The sequence below is a fragment of the Ruditapes philippinarum genome, unplaced genomic scaffold, assembly GCF_026571515.1.
Source record: "Ruditapes philippinarum isolate M1 unplaced genomic scaffold, ASM2657151v2 ctg398_1_1_1_1, whole genome shotgun sequence".
NCBI classification, from domain to species: Eukaryota; Metazoa; Mollusca; class Bivalvia; order Venerida; family Veneridae; genus Ruditapes; species Ruditapes philippinarum.
Window position 1 is genome coordinate 188,090 of NW_026857920.1, and position 6,446 is coordinate 194,535.

Here is a 6,446-nt window from a genome sequence, read left to right on the forward strand (position 1 = left end):
GTAAAACTCACTTTGAATACGACTTTCAAGGAGGTTCGTGTTTTACATGTATTACCAAGGCACATGACTTTGTTCTAATATTGAAAAGTAGAAATCTAGATAAACCTTACCTGCATTATGTGATAAATTACATTTTTAACTTAAAATTATTATGATTTTTTTATTGTTAACAGTAACAGTTATTGAACGAACTGTTTCTTCCCTCCTTTTACCTCCATTTGGGCCATCTTATTTTTTCGTCCGGAGCCTCCTTTCTGTGTAGCAAGGATATATCTGGAGCTATGTGAACCTTGGTGACCGTTGTTTTCTTTTTTACCTAAGTAATGTTGTGAGTAATTTATGCAAAATAAAAAATTGTACTTAAATACCAAAACGGTTTTAAATGTAATATCAACCATATTGAACATACGCAACACTAGAATACAATTGTTTCCCGTTGTAAAACAGTCAATTGGAGGAAAACAAAACATTTCATGATGCTGCTTAGATCGATAAAAAATAGAAGGAAGGAATTATACGTATAACAAGCAAAAAGTATTAATTATACATATATAATGTATCCAAAAATGATAATCTGGAAATATTGACAACATTACTGAATCACCATGGGCTCTTTATAGTTCGAAGGTCGCCACCAAACTAGGCCTGCCTCCGCCACCCCATTTTTCCCCTCTCCTCCTTCCTTAAACGTCAGGAACACTTTAAGAAATGTCTCCTAAGAAAACCCAAAATCTATATAAGAGCACACAAAACGATCTAAATGCTTATAGAATACTGCAAAGTTTATGCTCCTTACAATCTCCGGTGTTCACACTTTCTCATGCAAAAACTATTAATTTTTACATTTTACATGTTTAACCTTACATCAAGAGATGTTGCTTTAACTACATTACTGTACAGACTTTACGTTAATTGCGTATTTATGATCGACTAACTAACCAATAGAATCTAAACAGGATAAAAAATATTCTGAATACAGAATCACTTAAATTATTTTTGAAATGAACATCTAAAATTTCCGTTTCTTCTTTCGTTCACATTTTTTCCTTGATTGTAGGTAAAGGATTACTCAGATTAATCAATATTTTCTCTTCTTGTCATATAATGAGAAATGGTTTAATAACACGTAGTTATTTTATAACTTAAATGATAAGTTATAGCAGTGAACTATTAACTGCTCATTACAAACATTATTTGTATTCATAACAGCATATCTACAAGTTATAAATCAACAATTAATGACATATTGTGTTTAAAAGATAAAAACATTAAAGTTATATTTCTGGTCAAATTCATCAAAACAGAATGTCAAATGAACGCCTTATTGTTATCAAATGCATTAATTAACTAGTATTGACAAAGTTTTCCAACTTAGAAACGCTCTCCGTAACATTTCTGACCATTCTAAAAAATGCATTTTCTTATTTGACTGGGTTAGTCAAATAAGATTTATATTTTGGCGGGAAGCCCTTCGATTATTTCCGTAAATGTTCGGATCTGAGTCACGTGATATGATTTACCAAACCAAAATAATGGCGGACAATACGAAAGGTGTGTCACGTATACGAGAAATACTGTAATTTTCGTACGGACCCATTTTCGAACCAATAAATTGTTAACAGGTTAAATAAAAGATCGGCTGAGCCTAATCCTTTACAATTTTATGGCGTATGTTCATTGTAACCATTGTAATATCGTTTAAGATGGCCAATCACTATCTTTTAAGAATCATTTAAGACACAACAAAATTATATTTTGAATAACTTTTATTTTCCAATCACATTATTGTTTTTTAATGTAAGCTGTACAGTACTGTATAGTAAATACAATGCTGTGAAATAGATTAGCCACATGTGTCTCAAAAAGGGTTAGAACTATTGACTAGCAGAACAGGCATTTCTTCAAAGCATGTTCAACTATCAAGGGTAGTCCTATAAATGTGACGTCCTTTGATTTTGAGATATTTTTGCTTTTGGGCAACCTTGACCGACATTTAAGCAATAACAAGCCCGTAAGTCTGATATATTGATCTACTATCCAGGGTTGTCGAATCTTAAAAGAAATATATCATAAAGTAGAAAAAATAAAATGTTGTCTGGAAAATCGCACAAAAATCAATATTTTTGTCTTATTTGAATCATTTTTGCAGTAAAATTTCAGCATTTCACAATTTGAAAAGTAATCATGGACAATAACCATAATTGTGCTGGAAACGGTAGATAATTCTTATTGACAACCCTTCTTCCTTATAAGCAGTGCAGCAATTCATGTATTCAGTATTGTAATTGGTTTGAATAGTCAAGATTTTAGGCCATGGTATTAGTATGCTACATTTTCAATTACAGAAATAAATCAATTTCATCGTCATCATGTGTTGCAATACCACTACCAGGGACATCAAAGATGACCTGGACTTCAGTGCATATGCAGAGGAGAGTAAGTACACCATTTTTGTCGAAAGTGACAGGTTATAATAATACCTTTCAAAATTACTATATAACTTAAACTATATACTTGCATAACTAATTTACTTATATAATTCATATAAAAACTGATTAATCTTAAATACTGCTGAATTCATGTTTTTTATTAGTTTATTGAACCAATTAATGGATATGTGATCCATATATATCATGATCAGATATTCATATGATTTAAATATTAAACAATAATGACATTTTTTAAGTGGCATATAATACTGTATACTATTAGAAGAAGAAGAAAAAAACATGCATTACATGGTTAATTTTGGTCCAATTGAAAGATTTTGGTGTCATCTTAAATGATGAGTTTGATATTTGTATGACTCCATAATATTATTATAGGTAATTGTTCACTGAGGTGAAAAAATAATAGAGGGTCATTATAGGTCTTAAATCCACTTGTAAAAAAATATATATGAGCCGCGTCATGACAAAACCAACATAATGGTTTTGCGACCAGCATGGATCCAGACCAGCCTGGGCATCCGCGCAGTCTGATCAGGATCCATGTTGTTCCCTTACAAACCCTATAACAAGTAGAGAAACTGATAGCGAACAGCATGGATCCTGAAGCTGCGCGGATGCGCAGGATGGTCTGGATCCATGCTGGTTGCAAACGCACTATGTTGGTTTTGTCGTGACGCGGCTCATATGTGGTTTTTAGAAAGGATTCTGTTATGTAGTCAATTCTCAGACCATACAACAAAATAGTTACAGATTCCTCAAAAGTGGAGTATACTTTCTTAGTTACAATCAAACATCATGAATTACTAATTTCTAGCTCTTTTTTTTCAAAGCTATTACATTCTATGTCAGATTGCTATGTTGGCATACAATTGCATTATTTAAATATTTTGAAATGTATCAACATGAAACTTTAAAGACTTGCTTATCAGGACAAAGTGTAATTGTTAAACAGGGGAACATACATGTTCTTATGAAAGCAGTCATTGAATTTAGCACTGGCCCGGTGGCCCATGGCCAGTGAAAATTAGTTAGGGCCAGTGTAAATTTTAAGAAAATGTAGTTAAATATATAGTAAAATAAATTCAAAACTGGAATTGGGGCCAGTGAATTCAAAATCTTAAATTCAATGACTGTGAAAGCAATATTTTTTTAAGTTATATATCCCTTTTAAACTAAGAATTTTTAATAGACTGGTGTTATCACTGCATGCAATACTGCTGTATTTGTTGTTAATAACAAGGGCAGATTCATGTCCTATATAGTAAATGTTGGTGAAGACTGAATATACAATATACTGTATACAATTCTTATGTAGAATATTTTTCGCTAAAATGAAAAGGAATTCCACAATTGATTTTTTTCTTCTAAATCTTAAGCAAGTTATGGTTTAATCTTCAGGTAGCACTAAAGAAAGCCAATAAAATCCTTTTGGAGTTGAATTGAGACACAACCATTCATTTCTGGTTTAGTTATAAAACTGCTACAGACTATAAACTATTCATGGTAAGTAAACAATTATTATATATTTGATTTTGTTTGAATGTTTGATATTTTTATATGATTATTCTGTTGCTCAAGAAGTATTTAGATAAAATTCTAGATAGCAATACATAATTATCATTTGTTGCAAGAAAATCAATGCATGCAAGATGTTTTGATGCATAATGTGGAATACTTCATAGGTTTATGGTAAGCATTTAATATGTAAAATGTGAAATGCTTAGTAATGTTTCATAAAACTTGTTGAAGGCTGACTTCTTTGCCATTTTTTAATGCATGCTTATTTGTCTTGATATTTTATTTCAGGGAATAATATATTTTAGTGTCTGCATCAATCTTATAGTTATTGAGCATGAATGGATTCTGTTTTCAGATGATGGAATACACCAATGCCTAGTACAATTATGGCCCATTAGAAACCAGAACAAACCATGGCTGCAAAGGAAATAAGATGCACATAGTCTGAAAGATCTGGCTGGTGTTCTGAATAAGATGACATAATATCTCAACTGCAGGTATGTTCTCATCAGGTACAATAAAAGAAATTTATATTGACAGGGTTCCTCTTGGAGTAATTTTAGTTTGCACCACCAGATTGGCCAATCAAAAAAGTTGAAGCCAATGGCTCCAATGTTGGAACCATTAATTCTGCAAATGAGATATGTCTATCTTTGTTAAGATATGCTAGCAGTTTGGAGTGAAATTTTTAAAAGGATTTATTTTCCTAACTGGAAAGGAGTATATGTCCTGATTAATACAAAGCTCATATGTCTATTGATTATAGAATGTTCAATGTTTACAGCACCTTTATATGATAATGTTAACGCAAATGGACCTACAACCATTATGTATAAATTAATTGGCACCTTTATTGCACTTATCAATTGAAGGATAGAGCTGTGTAAAATCGTTTCAAAGATAATTATTTACATACAGAGATTATATCTAGCATATGCATATGTTAATGTTAAAGGATTTTTCCTTACTAAAATCATTTAAATGAAAATATCTTTCCATTATTTGTATTCATTTTTAGAAGTACAGCTGGCATGTAGGGGTTTCAACAGCACATCTTGATGTATTGTACCAAAAGATTTGCTTACACACCACCTGTTTATAGGATACACAATCTTCTTGCAGCCATAGATTATAATATACATGCAAATAGACCATACATCACCAACAAGGGGATCTGTTAGGTACGCTACTTACAAAACTCCAACATGTAATGTTTCACAATTTTACAGAATGAAAGAAAACAGTGTCCAGTTTGTGTTAATAAAGTGAATTGTTTGGAACTATAATAATGTTCAACATAGATGTACTCTGTACTGAGTCTAATATGGATGTAGCATGTTTCTTTGTTTATTTCAATAGAAAGATTTCAGTTCTTCAAACAAATAAAGAGGCAAAACCTAAATAAAATGTTGTGCTTAATATCTTCTTTGGGCATATAGATTCTCAACATTTTTTTTTTCATTTTTGCATATGAATATAAATGCTGCATAACTTAGTATTAAATGTTCCTGCCTCTATGAATTATAAGATATTTTTATTGAAAGTGTGTTCACTATGCATTTAAATTGCCTATATAATATTAATTTCAATCTGACAAAAGAGATTTTGCAGTCTCTGACCTGACCTGACTAATAAATTTTGAGGACATAATTACATGTAATGCATTTTGAGAATTGTATACACTTATGATTTTTGTTATAACAGGCTTGTTAATTTCTCATTTCAGACTTCAGCGAGTCTGGATGAATTAAAGAAGAAGAAAAAGTATCATTATACTATTTTTCATGATGCTATAACTCTGACAATTAGTGACATGGAGGGGATATATAAAATAGAAAGTTAGAGGAAGAAGACCCACCACAGACTTTCAAAATATTTGGCCCAAGTTAGCCCGAAGCCTACCCGAGCCATTCATGAGGAACATAAATCAAGATATGATTGACTTTTTTTGGAAAAGAATGATAAATAGTGTGTTACACTGATTGCCCAACTATTCAAACATATTTAAACTGACATTGAACACCTGGTATTCATGATAGTTTTATGAAATATCTTTTTAGATATGGCACTGTATGGCACAAAATTCTTTTGATTCATTTGTCATGACTAAAGGTCTGTTTTTAATATTTTGTCAGAAAAATGACTCCTTTTTATTCAAGTGCAAAATATTATCCAATCTATTAAACTATAAGTGCTGCTATGAGCTTTAATGTAGTAACGAAGTTAAAAGTATTATTCTATTATATCTTTTGATATACATGTACTATGTCATTCACTTTAGCTCAGCTTTTCTTTTCTTTTCTTTTTTTTGAAAAAAAGAAAAAGAGGTTGCTGCCGTTGCCTTCTGCAAACTTGAACCTTGTTCATAACTTTTAAAGTTCTTAGTGTATTGTCTAACCTTGGCCTTCATTCATAATTGACCTTGACCTTCAAGGTGAAATGTCTAAATTTTGGCTTTGCTTGTTATTTGCTATTAGT

General features: G+C 31.2%; 1 long non-coding RNA gene across 1 annotated transcript; it reads left to right on the plus strand.

Annotated features, from left to right (window-relative positions):
- Positions 1 to 2,298: 2,298 nt before the first annotated feature.
- On the plus strand, positions 2,299 to 5,982 carry LOC132751536 (uncharacterized). The gene is made up of 5 exons (XR_009628694.1): positions 2,299 to 2,436; positions 3,849 to 3,953; positions 4,324 to 4,465; positions 4,987 to 5,149; positions 5,695 to 5,982. It is a non-coding gene; the product is annotated as an uncharacterized LOC132751536 (long non-coding RNA).
- The last annotated feature ends 464 nt before the right edge of the window (positions 5,983 to 6,446 follow it).